This window comes from Pinus tabuliformis, chromosome 7 (genome assembly GCF_031772625.1).
Source record: "Pinus tabuliformis cultivar Carrire ecotype Pingquan chromosome 7, CPIR1, whole genome shotgun sequence".
Lineage (NCBI taxonomy): Eukaryota > Viridiplantae > Streptophyta > Pinopsida > Pinales > Pinaceae > Pinus > Pinus tabuliformis.
Window position 1 is genome coordinate 1,687,407,897 of NC_142293.1, and position 24,127 is coordinate 1,687,432,023.

Consider the following 24,127-nt stretch of genomic DNA (forward strand, 5'->3'; position numbering starts at 1 on the left):
GGCATAAAGTGGAAGTGTGATGTAACTACATAGAAACTGCACAGCAACCCTAGACACAAACAGAAGCAACCCAAGGTAATCCTTATCAGATGATGATGGTATTGTCACCTAATTTACCTGAAATTTATATACGGAAGAGTGACACATTTAAATATTCAAATTACAGAATGTGTCACCCTCAAGGTGGACAATGAAGGCTGGGTTTAATAAGGAAATTAAAGACTCAGTACAAACTGAGAGATAAGGTTCCATTTTTGCTGATGTCGTTTGACATTGAAAGTTTTGGGCTGAAAAGAATTCTGAGTAGACTTAGAAAGCTTCAAAACCGCGTGAGTCTTCCAAAAAGACTTTTCCATAAATTCAGGGCTGCAAAACCTTTTTCATGCTGGTTCTTACATTCATTCTGATCTTGCATACTGTTTTTAAACATATCAATATTTATTGTATGCATACATTGCTTTTAGTCCATGAAAAAATAATTGCAGTCCTACTCTGCTTTCATTTGCAAAGCCAGCATTCCAGGACTTGGTGTAATGGCCATTTGATGATGTGGTAGAAAGTTAGAAGAGCAGTGTTGACATTGTAGGTAGTGGTTATATGCACTGGTTATAATGGACAAATCTCACAATAATGGTCTTGTATTTCTATAACTCTATTCTTGACATATTTAGGAACCTGCAGTTTCATGGCAATCTCCAAATTATTCTCTAGAATAGAGGTGAACTGAAGTCCATCTTTCTATATTCTAAAGAAGGAGGTCCTATCCCAGCTCGGTCAGGGGGTGACGGCATCAGTTCAATGGTCAGGGTGGAAATCTGGGCAGAGTTATAGGCTCTTGGAATTGCCTGGAGGTGCAGAGGAAGAAAGAGACACAAAGAGAATCCTATAATTTGGGTGCAGAGAAAAGAGAGAACCACACAATTGGGCTGCAGAGAAAGAAGTGAAGGAAATGGCAGTCATTGTGTGCATTTGTGTGTTGTTTTTATAAAATGAATGTTCTCTATCTATCAACAAATAGGGTAAAATAAATGTTCTCTATCTATCAACAAACAGGGTTATTTCAAGAAATAAAATTAAAATCATTTAAAGAGAAATCATCATTTCTATTTCTCTGCTTTTCTAGAAGGCTCCAGACTGCAACAAAATTTAATTTAACAAACAAAAGGAAGCATATTTTAGAGTGGTCATACTTTTCATTCGAAAATCCTCTGAGGCTTTACCTGAAGCTCTGAATAGAGAGATAACTGTTGTACAAAAGAAAAATTAAACTCCACTGTTTTCTATCTCCTGATAAATTTGTCTACTATGAGTTTAACTATTTTTTAATGAGGCGATTTTTTAACCGTTTCACCGAAATCTGATGATACGATTTTTGGTGAGATCACAATGTTTCATTGTATTTTTTAGTACAAAAATGGATTCAATGTCCTGAAAAATCCCTTAAACATTTGGATTGTGCAAATTCAACAACTTAAAGCTAAAATTTCCCCTATTTCTAATCAGAAACTATGGTTTTAACAATTTCTACTCATATTTTGGGCAAAATCAACCAAAAAAAAATCAAAAGTGGTGTCATTAAACAACTGTGTTAATGCATTATCAGGTGACACCTTATCTCTAATTTTATCAGTACAAGTAAGATATTTAATATCACAATGTAGGGTTTGATTAATCTATTTCTGTACAAAATAAACCAGGTGAATATACTAAGTGAATACTTGGACGATGTAACTCTCCTTTTTTGTAATTATATAAGCCAGCATTTTCTCAAGTTCAATCGATCCTGTCAAACACCTAAACTGATTGTATTTTCAATGAACATGGAGTAGACTGACCTGTGTCACAAGGGCATAAAGTGGAAGTGTGATGTAACTACATAGAAACTGCACAGCAACCCTAGACACAAACACAAGCAACCCAAGGTAATCCTTATTAGATGATAATGGTATTGTCACCTAATTTACCTGAAATTTATATATGGAAGAGTGACACATTTAAATATTCAAATTACAGAATGTGTCACCCTCAAGGTGGACAATGAAGGCTGGGTTTAATAAGGAAATTAAAGACTCAGTACAAACTGAGAGATAAGGTTCCATTTTTGCTGATGTCGTTTGACATTGAAAGTTTTGGGCCGAAAAGAATTCTGAGTAGACTTAGAAAGCTTCAAAACCACATGAGTCTTCCAAAAAAACTTTTCCATAAATTCAGGGCTGCAAAACCTTTTTCATGCTGGTTCTTACATTCATTCTGATCATGCATACTGCTTTAAACATATCAATATTTATTGTATGCATACATTGCTTTTAGTCCATGAAAAAATAATTGCAGTCCTACTCTACTGCTATTAAAAAGTGTTCAAATTATACAAAATAGAATAAGGATTCAAAAATCTCCTTAATTGCTAGCAATAATAATCAAACTAATATGATGACTGTCAGACCTGACTTTCATGACAATATGTAGCAGTGGTCAAACAGTAAAACTTATGTTACATGTAAGATCTTAATAGCAGGCCATATACAAGTACTTGAAGACTAAAATCACCGAACTGGTTAGGAGCACCAACATCTAGAGTAAAGTAGGTGACAAGAGATTGTCCAAAATGATTGGTAGAATGGGCAATAACCACCAAAGAACAAACACTTCAAGCATGGGTAGATAACCAGGGCATTGGTCCATTGATGAGATCAAGTGAGTGTTAAGCAGAATCCACCGGGGCTGCATTTTTGCCTGGATCTGCCCCACCAAACTGTATCATTTTCAAAGGAGTAAAACCAAATGTAAGGCCCATGCCATTTTGGTAGAATAGCAACCTCTTGGACTGGGCAGCCCCTTTTGGGGTATGTTTCTCAAATCACTTGTAGAAAACACATTCCAAGATGATGGTGAAAAATCAAGATCACTCAAAAACTCAGGGAATGGTACCTGATGGGATCAAGGGAGTGTTACGTTGTCAACCAGCGTTATATTTTCAACCATATCTGCAACACCCAAATAGTATTAGTTTCAAAGAGATGAAGCCAACTGCAAGCCCTGCACAATTTTGGTAGAATAGCTACCTCACGGACCTTGCCCGTAGCACCTTGGCAGAAGGAAGTCTGCTCTAAACAGGGCAGCAACCTTTGGGAATTGTTTCTTAAAGCACTTCCAAAAAAACAATCCTGAATGAGGGTGTAAAATCAAAGTACTAAGAGACTAGAGGAATAATAGTCACATCAAACAGCAGTACAAAGGGCCTATTAAAACGAAGTGGTCAACCAGCAACTGCGATCTATCATGATGCCAGAAGTATATAAACAAATTCCTAAAACCTTGAACTATATTGGGAAGATATGTAGATCACCAGATAATGCAAACATATTTTTACAATCTAAATACTGAAATGGGAAGATGGATAAATCCCTAACTCTGCAGCTCGAGGTGTGTGATCAATGAGGCAGTAGCTAGGATGAACAACGCACTCAAAAAATGACCTTCAGTGAACCAGGACTTACAGCTCTGCCGCATTGACACAGAACCAGAGTTTATGATATTAACACGATTTCTCACACTTCGGGAAGACTTGGTTGATAGCAGGACGCACGCCACCTCTCAATTCGCGCAGAACCAGTGCTTGAAGATTTATATGGGCATTCTCCCTAGCAGTGGCCAAGAAATCGCAGTAGCAGTGGCCAAGAAATCGCAGTGAAATGCATAACGAAAGTGTTCAGATAGGGAATGACAGGGTTAGTGGGACGCATGTAGCACTGGAGCCCGGTTCAGCTGCGCGGATGAAACTATTCGACCCGATGCCAAATGAAACGATGAAACTATTCGACCCGATGCCAAATGAAACGCCCAAACCATTTGGGAAACCCCTTTGAATCAACGATCAATGGCTGAAATTGTTGCAATCGTCTAACATATAATCGTGTGGCTTACAAGATGATAGGTAGGCAGAGAGGGGAGTTGATTTCAGAGGGAAACGCCTTACGGCGTAACTAGTCCAAGACAAAAAAAATGACAGACATAGAATAAAATGAGTACATAAGTGAAATCCCCATCTCACTAAGTACCTAGAAAGATAAGTGTAAAAACAAGGCACCCTAAGTAAATAAATAAGACTGGCTGGCATGGATCCATTTTAACCCTAGATCTATGAAGCACTGAGAGGGATCAAATCCCTTCGGATGCAAACCTTGAGTTTTTGTATTATTGAAAGGTTTGCACATTGAGAAATTTGATTCCCCCTTAAAGGTCGATAGATCTAGGGTTGAGATGGATCTATGCAAGTGTAGAGGCATCTTGCAACTCAGAGACAACAGAAAACTTAGCAAATAAACAAGGAGAAAAATATACTAAATTTCACGCTAAAAAAATCCCTTTTCCCAAGTCAAACTCTTCGTGTCTAAAAAGCTTGCCAAATACTCGCATGGGAAAACCATTGACTCAGGCCAGTTTTAGTGTGGCCCTATTGATTCAACCTGGTCTTCACATGGACCAGGTACGACTTGAGAGTCCAAATTATACCCAGCAAAGTACTGCTATTAAAAAGTGTTCAAATTATACAAAATAGAATAAGGATTCAAAAATCTCCTTAATTGCTAGCAATAATAATCAAACTAATATGATGACTGTCAGACCTGACTTGCATGACAATATGTAGCAGTGGTCAAATAGTAAAACTTATGTTACATGTAAGATCTTAATAGCAGGCCATATACAAGTACTTGAAGACTAAAATCACCGAACTGGTCAGGAGCACCAAAATCTAGAGCAAAGTAGGTGACAAGAGATTGTCCAAAATGATTGGCAGAATGGGCAATAACCACCAAAGAACGAACACTTCAAGAATGGGTAGATAACCAGGGCATTGGTCCATTGATGAGATCAAGTGAGTGTTAAGCAGAATCCACCGGGGCTGCATTTTTGCCTGGATCTGCCCCACCAAACTGTATCATTTTCAAAGGAGTAAAACCCAATGTAAGGCCCATGCCATTTTGGTAGAATAGCAACCTCTTGGACTGGGAAGCCCCTTTTGGGGTATGTTTCTCAAATCACTTGTAGAAAACACATTCCAAGATGATGGTGAAAAATCAAGATCACTCAAAAACTCGGGGAATGGTACCTGATGGGATCAAGGGAGTGTTACGCTGTCAACCAGCGTTATATTTTCAACCAGATCTGCAACACCCAAATAGTATTAGTTTCAAAGAGATGAAGCCAACTGCAAGCCCTGCACAATTTTGGCAGAATAGCTACCTCACGGACCTGGCCCGTAGCACCTTGGCAGAAGGAAGTCTGCTCTAAACAGGGCAACAACCTTTGGGAATTGTTTCTTAAAGCACTTCCAAAAAAAAAATCCTGAATGAGGGTGTAAAATCAAAGTACTAAGAGACTAGAGGAATAATAGTCACATCAAATAGCAGTACAAAGGGCCTATTAAAATGAAGTGGTCAACCAACAACTGCGATCTATCATGATGCCAGAAGTATATAAAAAAAATCCTAAAACCTTGAACTATATTGGGAATATATGTAGATCACCAGATAATGCAAACATATTTTTACAATCTAAATGCTGAAATGGGAAGATGGATAAATCCCTAACTCTGCAGCTCGAGATGTGTGATCAATGAGGCAGTAACTAAGATGAACAACGCACTCAAAAAATGACCTTCAGTGAACCAGGACTTACATCTCTGTCGCATTGACACAGAACCAGAGTTTTTGATATTAACACGATTTCTCACACTTCGGGAAGACTTGGTTGATAGCAGGACGCACGCCACCTCTCAATTCGCGCGGAACTAGTGCTTGAAGATTTATATGGGCGTTCTCCCTAGCAGTGGCCAAGAAATCGCAGTAGCAGTGGCCAAGAAATCACAGTGAAATGCATAACGAAAGTGTTCAGATAGGGAATGACAGGGTTAGTGGGACGCATGTAGCACTGGAGCCCGGTTCAGCTGCGCGGATGAAACTATTCGACCCGATGCCAAATGAAACGATGAAACTATTCGACCCGATGCCAAATGAAACGCCCAAACCGTTTGGGCAACCCCTTTGAATCAACGATCAATGGCTGAAATTGTTGCAATCGTCTAACATATAATCGTGTGGCTTACAAGATGACAGGTAGGCAGAGAGGGGAGTTGATTTCAGAGGGAAACGCCTTACGGCATAAATATTATGTAAAGAATAAATAAAAGCTAAATTAATCTAATTAATTTATCAACTATTTTGAATGGTTATTTCAAAGGAGTTGACATTTAATTGTCAAATTTATTTTAAATGTTTTAAAATATCCAATATTTAATAAAACTTAAAAGTTCATTTTAAAATAGATAATCTGTAATTTTTAACACAGTTTTTAATCATTTGTTTAATATTTTATTCCTATCTATATCCATATGTAATCAATAAGACATTTAAAAAAATATGTTTTTTGTTTTTTTTTGAAATTTGGTTCTCCCTTATTTATTGTAATTAGGCTGAATTAAAAAATTACATAAAATCAGATATATGAGAATTCTACATTTTTATATTATATTTTTATTTTTTTATTTTTATATGAATTATAAATAAATAAGATGAAATATAAATCTAAGGATTATTAAACTGATCATTAAACTTTGGTGTTTGGTATTGGTAATAAAATTCGAGTTAATATTTAAAAATAATAAACAAAAATGTAATAAAATTAGAAAAAAATATTAAAAATAATAAACAAAAATAACAACAATAAAAGAAAAATCCACTATAAATGATGGACCAGATCTAAAACCTAAATATAATCTTGTAATCTTAAAACAATATTGGACACAAAGGAAGGCCATCTCGATTAAAAAAAACCCATCTTGTTCAAAGGTTAGAAGAGATAACCCTAATCAGAAGACAACCCCTTCTTAGAACATAGAGAAATTATAGATAAAATTTCTGGCAAAGTAAAAAATGGTATATTGAAAAGAAAAAGCATTTTGAAATGTCACAATCCACACCAAAAACATGTCGAAAAACAAAAGTAAAAAATGGTATATTGAAAATAAAAAGCATTTTGAAAAAGTCACAATCCACACCAAAAAGATGTCGAAAAACAAAAGTCGTAGTTTAATTAGCTGGAGGAATTGCTCGGAAACTTATGGAAATTCCGGTCATATTTAGAGAAAATCTGGCAAGGATTTTTGGAGATCCAAGTTATAGTTGTTAAACTTAAACTTTTAGGTGTCTTAGACGTTTTTGATGGTGTTTTTGATGGTGCTGAATCCATTTCCACCATCAAAAACACGATACAAATTCTTGGTCTTCTGTCGGTTTTTGAGCGGGTTTTCAGGAGGGTTATACACGTCTTTTTTTTCAATTCTTTTCGAGCAAGTTGTTTGAAGGGAAGGGATATTCTCAATCCTTGCTCCGGTCAAAGGGCCATTTCTCTGTTAGAACACATGAATGGCCCAGCAAGTCCTTTTACAGCTACAATATCAGTGAACCTCTACATCCGGCAAGATAAGACTGGTACAAGGCACATCATTTGTCAGCAGATATGCAGGGTTCTTCTGATCAGCCCACCCAATTTTTGCTGCAGTCTGCCAGAGCAGGAGGAGATGGGTTTATTCCAAGACTTAAAGTAGAGCGAGCCAAAAATAAGCGTGCTCAAAAGCACATAAAGGCTTTGACAACAATGAAGGAACTAACACTAGGTCAGGATGTCAATTTGGACAGGGTAGAATTGGGTAGAATCCCTATCTAAGAGAGCATTAGTGGGTAGGCTCAACTATATCTCAATAACCCATGACCAACTCCTAGACTGGGTAAGAAAGACTTGGAAGCCGCTCGTAGGCTATACCCCTATAGTAAACATTTTTGATCAACAAATGGCTGCATTTTTATTTTATGTCTGAGAGCTATCTGGAACAGATTCTGGCTGAAACCTAGGTCATCGGATGGGGCTCGCTCTGGCTACAACGATGGCACACGGTCTTCTGCCAACTAACTGAACTCCAGCCGCAAAAACAGTTATGGGTAATGTTGCCAGGCTTCTCTCTTGAGTAATGGTCTAAAGAAATTCTCATCAGAGTGGCCAACTCCTTGGGAAACTTCGTCTACCTGGAAAAGGCTTCTTTACTAGCTGCATATAAGCGCGTAGGTTGCGTTCTCGTCGATATGGACACTTCTGAAGGTTTGCCAGAGTCTTTGAAAATTCTTTGGGGCGAGAAAGAAATCGTCCAGCCATTAGACTACTAGAAAATCCTGTTCAGCTGCACGGATGAAATTATTCGACATGATGCCAAATGAAACGATGAAACTATTCGACCCGATGCCAAATGAAACGCCCAAACCTTTTGGGCAACCCCTTTGAATCAACTATCAACGGCTGAAATTGTTGCAATCGTCTAACATATAATCGTGTGGCTTACAAGATGACAGGTAGGCAGAGAGGCGAGTTGATTTCAGAGGAAAACGCCTTACGGCGTAATTACCATTTACGTTGATCAAGGAGCATTCAACTTATGTTATCCTAGAACACTCAAAGGCTAATGTGGGATAAGCTATATTAATTATTTTAAAGGTTTGTTTTTATTATAATTAGGATAATAACTCTCCATGTAGGTTTGTTGTTTAAAGATTTGTGGTGCTTTCTAGTTTATGGTTTTTGGTTTTATCTTGATATGGTTTGAATTAGGGCTTTGAATTAGACTTTCTCTTTCTTAAATTATTCTAATGAGATCTTAGTCTTGGTATCTTTCTAGATTTGCGCTCTATTAGCCTTTCTTTATGGGGATTTGATAGCTCTCTATATATCCCCTATTTGTGGGACTTAGATTCCTATTGTCTTAGTGGCTTAGGTCCATGTAGTTTGGGTCATATTTGTTAACATGGCTCAGTTTTTTTAGTTTCTAGTTCATGTGGATTAGTTTAGTTTGGGTGGTCTATGTTATATTATGTGGCCTTTCTGTTTTGGTATTGTTTATTTCTTCAAAAGCTCCTACTTCTCTCAACTTGAATTTGTAAAAGGTTAGCATTCTATCTTTCTTCTAATTTTCTAAGGGAAGGTTGCTATGTGAAGCTAGGGTTGCTTATTTCAAGTGTTGTGAGTAGAGATAAGGGGTTCATTCAAGTGTTATGTTAGGATACCACAATGGTTCATGGGTGTAAGGTCCATTTCCATACTATATAGAGATATATATATATATATATATATATATATATATATATATATATATAGAGAGATATATATATATATATATATATATATATATATATATATATATATATATATATATATATATATATATATATATATATATATATTGTTATAATCACAGCAAAATACCACCAGAAGAGAAACGCATTGAAATTTCAAATTTATTCAGCACTGTCTAACACTTTCCTGAAACTCATTTCAGGAAACATATCATAACATTTACATACTTTTAACTAAGATCAAATAGTAATGAAACACATATGTACCGTTCACCAGAAGGCGAGACTCCGCTTGCTCTGCTGTTACTGGTATTCCCTTGTTGCCGATCACCTCCGCAAGTGAATGACGACGTACTTGATCTGAATGCAAAGACCCACCGGTTAACCTCCCAGCCTACTCCTTGGGTACTCTTCTTCCCCGCGGACCCCCGAGCTGCAATGGGGTTGTACAATGGAGGAATGCACTAGCTGGTAGAGGAGAGCACTCCTTGGCTCAAGAGTCCCCTCTCTAAAATCCTCTACCTCACCAAACTCACTATAGTTTCATAATCACTGCTCTAACATCATGTCATCCATCCAACAATAGGGTTACCAAAAAAAGTCATTTCTCTCATGGCTTGCCCCTTCTTTTATAGGAGTCCTCATAGGTGACACTTGGCATGTCATGCATAATTAGTTATTTTTTATAATTCAATAGCTTGATTATTCACCCACCCAAGTGTCACTCTCTCATCAAGGGTCTCCCAAAATTATTTACTTAAATTTTAATTTAAAACTAATATTTTCCTCACCTCAACAAGATTCATATTTCTTCTCCTAGTTGCCTCTTTATCCCCCTTTTTATTCCTTAATTTGGGTTCATTACTAAATTCAATTAATGAGTCAAGACTTGATCCCCTATCTACTCCCTAATTTAACTCAGGTTATCTCTTAGATGGATATTCTTATGTTGTTTGTTGCCACATGGAGGTTCTTTACATTTCTCTAGATTTAATTTATTATTCTTATTTTAATTCACCTTCCTCTTTTCTTAATTAGTTTTAATTAGTTTAGGATTAATCTTTATCCTTACAATTATGTCCCTCTTTCCCCTTTTTACCTAATTAAACCACATAATCTTCCTAGTATTTTCCAACATGGGAAGGGTAGAGTTTTTAAGGTAATCTATTTTATTTCTTCCTATGATCCTCTTAACCCAAGTTTTATTTTAGATTTAATTACCTCGGTTTCTAACATCATTTACCCTTGATGTAAATTTATCTAGCTTTCATTCCTTGATTATATCTATTATTTAATTTATTTTTAATGGTTCCAAGGGTGCCAAGTTTGGTCGTGCCCTTCAAGAACTTCCCTTGAAGTTCCAAGGGTGCCACGCCTAATAGTTATTTGTGATGCCAAGGGTGCCAAGTTGGTCGTGCCCTTCAAGAAATTCCCTTGAAGTTCCAAGGGTGCCACACCACTTGCCCTTCAAGCATTCAGTGATTACGAGGGGAAAATATAGGTGCAACGTCATAGACCACTATCATCTCTTATGTTGCCTGCTATAGTGAGACTAATGGTGTCGGGGATCAAGGAATCCGCCTTGATGCGCGCCCCTCGGTAAAATCCTCATGAGCGACCCAACTTTGGGAACTGCCCTCATGGCATCGTGATCTTCAAGGCGAAGGTGTTTCAACCCTTCCAGCCCAAGTCACGGTGGGAGTGCTAGTGGGTGAGATCAGGGACATTGTCCCACCCCTCCCATGTAGTTCCATCCACTTGTACAACCCCATCACCCATATGTGAGTCATTCAGCCAAGAAACTAATATGTGCCTGCAACCACTATCACTCATCAGCATATAGATAAACATATATAGCAGGCTTCAAAATTGACTTTGAAATAAAATAATATTTTTTTTTTTTTCATCAAACCAGTTGTCATCAACTCGTCATATGTGAGTGCCTCTGGTGGTTTCCTGCCATACTCAATAATCATTAGTAACAAGGTTTCTCAGTGTTAGTCATTGTCATAATAGCATCATTAACTACACCTAGTCATTCACATCATTGTTCATTGTAAGCCCGAACTAATGAAAGTAGGTAACATAGGGGACACATCCATCATGGCTATCATCATCATAACATCAATGGAAACATACATATCCATCAAAGCTATCAACATCGTAACATCAATCTAAACATACCTATCCATCAAAGCTATCATCATCATGATATCAATAGAGAGTATACATATCTTTTATCGCCATCATTATCATAAATTCAATAGAGACCAAACATAACCATTTATGCTACAATCACCATAGTATCAATAGAGAACATGCATAACCATTAATGCTACAATCATCATAATACCAATAGATACATACATAACCATTAATGCTATCTTCATCATAATATCAATGGAAAACATACATAAACATCACAACCACTAATAATAGACTCATATGTCTAGATCCTCAACCTGAGGTCCTCAAAGAATAATGTGTGGGCCTTAGGGCTAAATAAATGTTAGTGTCATATCACTATCAGTCGACTAGAGCGGGGCACTACAATGGGAATTATAAGAGATGCTCACTATGTGAAAGTACTTAAATCCTTAGTGTTAAGAAGAAAGGATGGTTACATCACTAATAATAGGAACTCAATCTTCTCAATTACTGGTAGATTGTATTCATAAGAAGAGGCTATAAATTTTGAAATTGTCTTGATATCGGAAACGATGCAAATTAAGGGAGACAAATTAAGGACCTTCAAGCTAAGTCTTGCTACTTTCCAACATCTAGTTTTGTGATTGGAAAGAAGTAGTACTTTAGTTATTTCGAATGCTAGGATGTCAATTGGGTTTGCAATAAAGTAATTTAAAGAAGATGAAAGCATACAATAGCAACAAAGGGATGTGAAAATGTTAAATGTGGACCAAACCTTCATGATAAATGTAGAGAACTAGAAAGAATCTTATATTCATCATGATTTTTTTCAATAATAGTGTATAAAGTTTTTTAAAGTTTGCTTAATATTAGGAGTATTTATCAAAATGCATACAAGTAGTAGTTTTCAAAAACCCTATACAAATGATTGTTTTGTCTTCATAGATAGGATTATTCAAATCTTGGACATTATTTGAATGTTTTTTAAACAATTACCATCTACATGTATTATCATGTTGACCAATGCAACTACAACAATTTATTGATACAAATTATATGTTCTTGATAATTAAAAAGAAAAAACATAAACAAAGACCTTAAAATTATTCTGTTAAGCGTACCAGAAAAAGTTAAGGGTCTCAAAATATTCAGAAGTAAACACAAGAAAGAAACAATCAAAATGTATTTTCCAATTATTTCATTTACTTTATTACATTTAACTATATTAATGTTCCTATTGCAACATGCAACATAAGATAATATTAGCCCAAGCAGTTAACTCAACTAGTTGTTGTTAAAGTTACTAGGCATTTGGTTAATTGTGTTCCAGCAAGTACCTAATTTAAATCTCCTTAGGTTGGGCGCACTAACCTATGAAATGTGTTTACTATGAATGTCATCCAAAAATGTGAGGAAGCATCCATTGGGTTTTCCTATGAGGTTTATCTGGAGAAAACATAATCCAATACTAGCATAAACATAAAGATCATAATATACCAACATTAATATATATAGATATACCTATGATGAATTTTAATGATGGAATAAATAATTTTGATTTTAATGAACAAAGTGGAAAGACAAGTGATGGGATTTCTTTGTTTTCATGTTTTATGTGGGGCTTTTGCAATTTTTGAAAAATAAGTATTCACATATTCAAATACTAAATAAATATTGTTACTTTCATTCTTACAAGTAGGTATTAAATCATCGGCCTGGAGTATGCCGTAAAACTGCTTCTGCTTGGCTAAGAGCTCGTCTTCCTCGGACGTAAGGAAACAGGTTAACGGCCCAAGACCCAGAGGCATCTGGCAGGAGTGAAAGCCTGCTCCCTTACGGACCACCAGCGGGTTATTACAGGTGGCGTGGTTTTCCTTGATAACGGTGATGAGTCAAACCGACATTCGCGGATAGCAGCCAGAGATGGCTGTCCTCACTGTTGGTTTGACACCTGAGTTTGATAGGTTTTGCCACCTTCGGAAAAAAAGTAGGTATTAAATCAATTCCATAATGGATGGAAAAACAAGAGTGAAAATTTTCTCCAAAAAATTAACTTGCATTTTTCCATAAAGGTCATCTCTAAAACCTATTAATGTAAAAAAATTATCCCAAGTAAAATTCACACATGCGCTTGGTAAAAAGGCCCAATTGTGCCTTTCTCTATTGAAATGGAAAACCCCATCCCCATGCTTGCAATATCAATTATTATGCTTTAAAATTAAATGTAACTAAGTATGCAAACACAAGATGCAATTATTGTAGCCTATTTAACCATATTTATATTTCTTATGTAAAATTGTTTTCAAGAACTTATTGGAAATGAAATAGAAGAAAAAATACAAAAAAAATGGAGAGAATAATCCACCAATCACCATGGAAAAGTACAAAGAGTGGAAAGAATATTCCACCAACAATTGCCAACATTGAACCTAAAGCAAACTCTAAGGATATATTATGAATTAATAAAAACATACCTACTTCATGTTAACTTTGATATAAAACCAAGGGATAAGTAAAAATAGTAGGTAGAATAATCAATCAACTATTTTTTGCATGAAACCCAAGGCCAACTATCATAATAGAGGCTAGCTTACAATTTGTTGAAAGCATAATTATGTCACATTAGGTAGTAACCAATGCATAAGGTACATATTACAACATCCATCAGTAGAAGCTTCAAGAAAGGCCAGAGAAGAATCTACAACCATCCAAAACTTGTATTATTATAAGAACATGAGTTATCATTGTCCTTCATTCAATATATGAAGAGAACTTATGATGCCAAATAAGAACCATTTGCAAGAGCACAACAGATTTCTTTATAGAATGTCTTATGACTCTTGACCTTCCACCTAATTGACTCTTGGCCTTCCACCTTCTTGGCTCTTGGCCTTCCTAACATACTTTAAAAACTTTCATCATAATCCTAAATAGTATGATGATAATATATTTAGAATAAACATATTTGAAATTACAAGTTTCTTACCCATGTGCATATTCACTCAAAATTTTTCCTCTATAACTTACAAGCCAACATGGCCTTATGCTTTATACATTGCATTTTGGTGATTTGCAAGATGTAAGACTCTTATCCTTTTCCTTGAAACTTGTACATTCTTAGATATCATCTCCCTTGTTTAGTCCTTGTGAATGGAAGTCAGATAGCCTTTCTCTCATTTGTTGATTGTACAAGCTCGTCTTGGATATATTATTTACAAGTTGGTCATATGTGTAATCGTTCACCCTTTTTCAAATTTGCATTTTGGCCACTTCCACACCTTGATGCCTTTTAACTAGTGAAATTTGCAAAAAGGAATCCTTAATGCATTAATTTTAAGGCTCGCCATCTCATGACATCTTTGATTGGAGGGATTTTTTTTTATTTTGTTAAAAATTGACACAATACACATGATAGCTCCATGTTAGTTATGGATGTCTTAAATGTTTCCCTACTCCATTAATAACAAGATCACTCAAACAATGTACATAAGGTTTTGGTGAGAGTTTTACAAAAATAAAATTTCATAAATCAACCTCTTTATAATCAATGTGAGTAACATGGCTCTTACAAGGGATTTCAGATAAGAGACTTTTCACATGTTTTCTTTACACACAAAATCTGCGTACACAACATAAGAATTTATGTTCCATTAATTCAATTGGATTTCAAAGGAAACTCCTAAAATGTCTGCATTGAATGAGTATTCCTTCAAATCAATTCCATCAAGAATTTGACTACAGAATTTTTCTAAAAAACCTTACAACAATGGAAATGAGAATTCCGTAGACATTCCACTTTGTAAAGCATGTTATTCAATGATACAATATTCTTAAAGCTTTCGTGAGTGCTCAATTATAGTAATGGTAAATATAAAAGGAATGAGGCACGAGCCATTTCATTTGTGTGAATGTTTTTGTTTAGTTATATTTGGTTTACCACTTAATATGAGATCCTTTTATACAAAAGAAGTAATCTTGAAATGAGAATCTTATTATAAGTTCTTTCCTCCTATTGGGTTTTTGTTTTGATATTTTTTTCACTTCTAGCCACAATTTCCAATCCATAATCCTTTACTTGTACATCATTATTACTTTTTTTTCATATTATTATAGTTTTTATAAGATATATACATATGAAGAAGGATTTCAATGTATAAGTTGTCAACTTTATATTTTTCAAGTTTTGATATGCAAATAAGCTTAGATATCTTTTTACTAATTTATAAAAATAGTTTTGATTTTTATATAGTTCAAGAATCACCACTTGGATATGGTTCTTGATCCTTTAAGGATGGTTATGTATTTCTTAAATGAATTCTAGATCAAACAGGACAAGTGATAATGCATTGTCAAACTCCAAGTCAACGCAACCACCTATCTTGAGTGAATAGACCACGTGAAGAATTTCATCTATTCTATCATGAAATTCTTAAAATAGGAAAATGGTTAACGATTTTATTAACTACATTCAAGGCAAATTGGCTCCTCTATTTTGAATTTCCTTTGTGACCGATTAGAAGATTGTAGGTTATGGGATGCCTTTGTAGTTAGTATTTATTCCAGAAGATTATTATAAATATGATATAAACAATGATTTGCAAATATCAACAGTGATATATCTCTGTTGGTATATATTGAAGAACAGTGTTGTAGGTTTATTGTAGGTATATATCTCTGTTGGAGTATTATTATAATACTACTAATTTTCAAACTCGTGAATTGATTTCTTCATATTTTGTTGATCTTAATTTAACTTTGTAACTTTCCTGTAGTGTAGCCTAAGCTATTGGGTCCCTATAATACTAGTGATTACCCCATTACTATTGTAGTTATACCCCTTATTTATATTGTTGTGCCCCTATTACCCCCATATTGTTATTTCTGTGCCCCATAGAATCCCTCTATTGTTATTTTTGTGGCTTTATATTATTATTGTTAGGTCGGCTGGATTATATTGTGACTCCTTAGACTCCTATATATAGAAAGGAGGTTTTGTCATTTGTATCATCCAAGAATTGTTCATTTATGTAATGTAAAGGAGGTTGCTCCCTCGAAGAGGCTGAATTCTAAGGCGTTGATCTTTCTTTTCATCTTTTCTTGAGCTGGTTTCATAACATTTGGTATCAGAGCTTTGGATTCTAGGGTTTCGCTGCTCCAAACAGGTCATCGTGGCATTTTCACTATAACTTTTTTTCTGTGACGTTTCAGAAGTCGCAAAAAAAACCCATTTGAGAAGAAATCGTGCTAAACCTTGGGTCCAAATTTCATATCTTTTTACGTGACATTTGCGGAGATATGCTCTGAGGAAGTTGGTCTTTTTGCAGACTCCTGAATTACATTCAAAACAGGTGACCTAGGGAAAATCGTCATAACTTTCTCTCTAGGGATTGGATTGAAATTTCGTAAGAAGGTATAGAAAGAGGACAGACTTTAGTTTCTTGTATATATGTTTCAGAACCAAAGGTCGAAAATTGTACACGTGGCACTTCATACAAGTTCACTCTTCTGGAAAGGTCTATAATCAGGTCATCTTGGGAGATTGTGCATAACTCTTTCTTGGAGAATCCAATTTGGATCAGACTGGTGGCATTGGAAAGAGGACACAGAGGGCTACAACAGGTCACAATTTCAGAACTAGATGATTGGAAAGTACAGAGATACATCAGAGGCAATATCAAGCTCCTACAAAGTGAAAAAAGGTGTGTAGATTTTTTTTAATTTTTGCTTAAGCTTGGTTTGAAAATTTATTTTGAAGGAATTCAAAGGGCATAGTAGAGCATTATTATCGGTAACTGATGCCCCGAGGAAAGAAAATGCAAACACCTAGTAAGGAACCTGAAAGCTCTAGCATGACTCATGAAGAAGAGGAAGAAATGCAACATGATATATCAAAATTACAAGACCAAGTGCAACAACTGTCCCTTGCACAAAAAGGAACAGAATCTAAGATGGATGGTTTAAAGAAAGATGTAGAAGCTAAGATGGATGGTTTAAAGAAAGGTGTAGAAGCTAAGATGGATTGTTTAAAGAAAGGGGTAGAAGCTAAGATGGATGGCATGGAAGCTAAGGTGAATGGCATGGACGCTAAAATTGATGGCATGAATGATATGATGGAAGAATTGAAGATAAATATGAATAAGTTGCTACAAGAAATGGTCACTAAGGGTGAAAGAGTACTAAAGGAAACTCATGATGAGAACAAAAGAAATGTTAATCATGATTCCATAGACTCTAATGTTGGATCGAAGACTCACCATGTTCCAAAAATCGATATGAGGAAGTTTGATGGCAAGGATCCCGCCACATGGATATTACAGATGGAGCAATTCTTCGATCTCAATAATGTGCAAAACACACAAAAGGTACGTATGGCAACTTTATATTTGGAACCAAATCAGTTTGTATGGTATCAATGGCTTTGTTCTCGTAAACAATTTATCACTTGGGCAATTTTTACGGAAGAATTGATAGCACATTATGAGGATACAAAAAGCAACACTTTTTTTAGCCAATTGATAAGTCTCAAACAAAAGGGTTCAATAATGGAGCACATTGAGGAGTTCCAAAAATTGAACATAAGGGTAAAAGATATTCCAGAGGAGCATAGGATTGATGTGTTCATAGGGTCTTTAAAGGATAATATCCAACATGATGTGCGCCTTTGGGAACCTGATTCATTAGAGAAGGCATTCAGGTTAGCAAGAAAAATGGAAAGCAAAATTATGGCAACTAGGAAGCATACCATTCACAACTATAAAGACGGAAGTGTTGTTGCCCATAGTCTTCCACAACCTACAAGGTTGACACCACAACAATTGGAAGAAAAAAGAGCAAAAGGGCTTTGTTACAATTGTGATAGCAAATACACAAAAGGTCATAAGTGTGCTGAGAAGAAATTATTCTACATAGATTGTGAAGAGGAAGAAGAAAAGGAGCAAGAAAGGTCAAAAGAAGAGGATATATTCCAGGAACAAAGCCTAGATGAAGAACAAATAAATCCGACCATATCTTGTAATGCATTGGCGGGAATTACCACTCCTCAAACCATCAAGATAGAAGGACAAATCAAGAAGAAAAAGGTAATAGTGTTGATTGATTCAGGAAGCACCCACAATTTTATTCATTGTAGGGTAGCAAAAGAATTGAATTGCTTCCTATATCCAGCACCAGAGTGTCAAGTGATGATTGCAAATGGAGGAACAATAAATTGTTCTGGAAAGTGCCATAATATCAAGCTATCCATGGGAGAATATGTATTGACTAGCCCAATGCTTTCCATTCCAATGGGAGGTGCTGATGTTGTACTAGGAGTCCAATGGCTACAATCCTTGGGTACAATAGCTTTTAATTTTCAAGAACTTTTCATGAAATTTTCTGTGGAAGGAAAGGAAGTTGAATTAAGGGGTATTGCAGGGAAACCAGGAAAGATAATCAGCTCTAATGGCATGACAAAGCTTCTAAAAAAGGAGCAAAGAGGTGTAATTGCACAATTATGTTCGCTAGATGTTTCCACATTGGAATCATCTATTTCTCCAGATCTCCAAAAAGTCCTGGACAATCATTCCAAGGTATTTGAGACTCCCAAAGGTCTCCCACCTATGCGTGATCATGATCATGCTATTCATCTGATTCCAGGAAGTGTTCCTCCAAACATCAGGCCGTACAGATATCCCTATGTCCAAAAAAGTGAAATTGAACGTATGGTTGCAGAAATGCTAGAGGCTGGTATAATTCAACCGAGTCAAAGTTCTTTCTCAGCTCCAGTAGTATTGGTGCACAAGAAGGATGGATCATGGCGCATGTGTCCAGATTATAGGGAGCTCAACAAGCTCACTATTAAAGATAAGTTCCCCATTCCTGTCATTGATGAATTACTGGATGAATTGCATGGATCAATTTACTTCACCAAGTTGGATCTTCGTTCGGGATATCATCAAATCAGAATGAAGATTGAAGACATTCCGAAAACGGCATTTAGAACTCATGAGGGTCATTATGAATTTTTGGTCATGCCTTTTGGCCTTACCAATGCACCTTCAACATTTCAAGGTTTGATGAATTCAATTTTCAAACCATTCCTTAGAAAATTTGTGTTAGTATTTTTTGATGATATACTAATCTACAGCAAGTCTTGGAAGGATCATGTTGAACATGTTGACAGGGTGCTACAACTATTGGAGGAGAAACAATTATATGCAAAAAGATCCAAATGTTTCTTTGGAGTCCAGGAGGTGGAATATTTGGGTCATATTGTATCTCATGAAGGAGTTAAGGTAGACCCTAGCAAAATTAAAGCCATTAAGGAATGGAAAATCCCCACATCCATAAAGCATCTGCGAGGATTTCTTGGGTTGACAGGGTATTATCGCAAGTTTGTTAAGAATTATGGGAGAATAGCAGCACCTCTAACAACATTATTGAAGAAAGATTCATTTTCATGGACTCCGGAAGCAACAAAGGCCTTTGAACATCTTAAAGAGGCAATGTGCCAAGCACCGGTCTTAGCTACACCGGACTTCACAAAAACCTTTATTGTGGAATGTGATGCTTCAGGAAATGGAATTGGTGTTGTTCTAATGCAAGATGAAAGACCCATTGCTTTTGAAAGTCGTCCAATCAAGGGAAAGTTTTTAAGCAAAGCTATTTATGAGAAGGAAATGTTGGCAATACTCCATGCACTTAAGAAATGGCGACCCTACCTAATGGGAAGACACTTCAAGGTAAAAACGGATCATGATAGCCTTAAATACTTTTTAGAACAAAGATTATCCTCTGAAGAGCAACAAAAGTGGGTCACAAAGATGTTGGGTTATGACTTTGAAATCATCTACAAAAAAGGGAAGCAAAATGTGGTGGCAGATGCACTCTCAAGAAAGGATGAGGATGTGGAAGCATTGTTGTGTGCCATTTCTATTATCCAACCAGATTGGATAAACGAAGCAAAGGAGGAATGGAAGAATGACGAAGAAGTGTGGGCACTTATTCGAAAGCTACAACAAGATTCCAGTACTTCTGATACATTTAGCTGGCAAAATGATTCGTTATGGTACAAAGATCGCTTATACCTCTGTAAGAATTCCCAGCTAAAACAAAAGATTCTTATGGAATTGCACACTTCTCCCTTAGGAGGGCACTCAGGATTTTTAAAAACTTACCACAGGGTTAAGAAGGAATTTTTTTGGGATGGCCTTAAATCAGATATTCAAAAGTTTGTGGCGGAATGTTTGGTTTGCCAACAAAATAAAGTTGAAACAATTAAGACACCGGGTCTATTACAACCTTTATCCATTCCAAGCCAACGTTGGGAGGAGGTTTCAATGGATTTTATCACAGGTTTACCCAAGTCTGAGGGAAAGAGTGTCATCATGGTGGTAGTTGACAGACTTACCAAGTATGCACACTTTTGTGCATTATCACATCCATTTAAAGCCAGTACAGTTTCTACTGCATTTATGGAAACAGTTCAAAAGCTACATGGAAACCCAAAGATTATTGTAAGTGACAGAGATCCCATTTTCACTGGAAATTTTTGGACAAAATTATTTTCTTGTCTTGGTACTCAGTTAGCTCATAGCTCATCTTATCATCCTCAATCTGATGGGCAAACTGAGATAGTAAACAAATGTTTGGAAGGATATCTTCGTTGCTTTGTATCTGATAAACAGACACAATGGGTCAAATGGTTGCCTCTGGCTGAATGGTGGTATAACACTTCCTTCCATACAGCAACAAAAATGACCCCATTTATGGCACTTTATGGGTATCAACCACCATCCATCACATCATATTTAAGAGAAAATTCTAAGGTTCAGGCAGTGGAACATCACATCGAACATCAACAACAAGTCCTCCAACTCTTAAAGGATAACCTCGTGTTGGCACAAAATAGAATGAAACAACAGGCAGATCAACATCGCAGTGAAAGAAGTTTTGATGTAGGTGATTGGGTATTCCTACGGCTACAACCATATAAGCAAATGTCCCTAAAGCAAGCTAAGAAGGATAATAAATTATCACCAAAGTATTATGGTCCGTACAAGGTGTTGCAAAAGATTGGTACTATGGCATACAAATTGGAGCTTCCTGCAGCTTCTCGATTGCACCCAGTTTTCCATGTTTCATGTTTAAAGAAGGTTATAGGCGACAAGCTCCCAGTTCAAACAATATTGCCAGAACTTGACGAGGAAGGAAAAATTATATTGGAACCGGAAGCAGTCACAGAAACAAGAACTCGACAGCTACGAAATCGATCAATTTCAGAGTATCTTATCAAGTGGAAGAACTTATCCGCTGAAGATTCCACATGGGAGGATGAGAATTTTATGCAGAAGTATCCAGAACTACTCAAGCGTTGAGGACAACACTTTTTTGAAGGAGAGGGGCATGTTGGGTCCCTATAATACTAGTGATTACCCCATTACTATTGTAGTTATACCCCTTATTTATATTGTTGTGCCCCTATTACCCCCATATTGTTATTTCTGTGCCCCATAGAATCCCTCTATTGTTATTTTTGTGGCTTTATATTATTATTGTTAGGTCGGCTGGATTATATTGTGACTCCTTAGACTCCTATATATAGAAAGGAGGTTTTGTCATTTGTATCATCCAAGAATTGTTCATTTATGTAATGTAAAGGAGGTTGCCCCCTCGAAGAGGCTGAATTCTAAGGCGTTGATCTTTCTTTTCTATCTTTTCTTGAGCTGGTTTCATAACATAAGCCGAGAAGGGCCTCCCATGCATTGGTATGTGTTGCATTGTCGTTATTGAATTAGTTTCATTTACACACTGAATTAGTTTAATTTCATTTCATTTATTTCCTATTTTGTAAAGATCTAGTTTTCCGTTTTTTTAAGTTTCATTAAATGATGAATGTATTTTTCATAAAGTTACAAGGACATCAATACACTTCGAAATTGTTTTCATTAAACATATTGTTTACATATTGTTTATTTATTGATTACAATAATATTCAATTCTCTGATGAAGGAAAGATTGTGATATGAAATTGTAGAATTGCAATTCAATATATGACAATTTTAAGTGGTCAGATTATCCCTGTAGCATTTGATTGATTTCACTTTAAGGTTATTCTTTAGTTAAAATCAGTATTCTTTTTATTAAAATAGCATTCATTAGATAGCTAAATCCTACATATACAGTGCATGCATTTCACATTAATGCGTCCCTGGTTGATAACTCAATGTCATTGAATTTAAAATATATAAATTGTTTAACATTTTGGCATCATTGCTAAAAGGAATTAGTTTCTTTGTAGTAACAGTTTTAATGCAGTTATAGGCAATTTTACTGAATTCAAACCATGATAAATATGATACATGAGTAGATGTCCAAATCATAGAGGTATATTTATTACTGGAAAAAAATACTCCACCCATTACTCCATCTATTCCAATTCATGGTGCAGTAAGAACCACACCATCCACTCATCCATATATAGGTAAAATTACAAGAGGAGGATGATCAGGAAAAATTGTGGCTTCTCAAGATAGAAGAAAAACCAAAGAAAAAGAAAGGGTTCTAGAAATATCTAGTCCATAAGAAATTGTAATACTTTCACCTTGTCAAATGGATGAAAATTTTATCACTGGACGACCATTATAAATACCATTCATAGATAATCCTATAGAAGAACCCTAGTATTTATTTCATCAAATATATATGAGGTAATATGGTTTAAAATGAAGGACAAGTATGAATAGAACAAAAATAAGGTATAAGGACATCAAGTTTTAAATATGACTTTGGATTCCCCATTTTGGATCCAACAACAAATGTCCAAATGAAAATATTCCACCATCAGCATTACCTATTTTTCGTGGAATGAGAAATGAAGATCCCAAAACCTTCCTTTTCGAATTTGATGTATTATGTCACAGTTCTGATTATCCTTTTAATGCCTAGAAACTCAAGTTGTTTCTAGTTACTCTTAAAGATGCAACTTTGCATGAATTTATGTGGTTGGGAATTAATACTATCAAAACTTGGGATGAAATGCATCATTTTTTTCCACAAAATATCAAAACTATTGTATAAATCAATATTTGCAAGAATAAATGTTTAAAGTGGCACAAAAATAGGATGAAAGCCTTGAATATTATATAGAAACATTTCATTATAATGTAAAAAGGGATAACAAGCAGTCAATTGGGGTTATCTTGGGTGGTTGGACGAAATGGATGTTACCTTTTCCACCTAAGTTCAAATCCTTGTTAATGAAATGATGAGTTATAATACCTTGATATATATTATTGTAATGGCTTGCCTATGAATATTGTTGTTTGGCTTCGAGCCTTGTGAAATCTTAAGTGAGTATACATGTGGGTTGGCCTGGTATCAACAACCTCGCTCTAGTTCTCGGGTTGAGAGGGAGGTTGATTTCTTTCCTTGGAAAAATGGGGTGGGGGTGTGGCTAAGAAACATAAATATATTTATATATTCTTGAAATCTTTTTTCTTCACGAAATTAGAGATGAATGGATAGATATACTTAATATCATGGGAAAAGGTGATATGTCACAATTATGCTATCCAGAAATCTGTGAAATTTGCAAGCACATTTCTGAAGGAAAAACTAAATATGGTTAGAGACCTAGAGATACCACTTATAGATTCAATGGATCAACAATTGATGGGGTAAATAGAGTTTAAATTGGAAATTTATTGGAAATTTTCAAAATCAATATTCTTAGTACTCTTAGCTCACAATTAGATACATTGAAAATTAAGCAAAAGAAAGAGGAAGAGAAAGCATATTTTTCTATTTTCTGTCCAAAATTT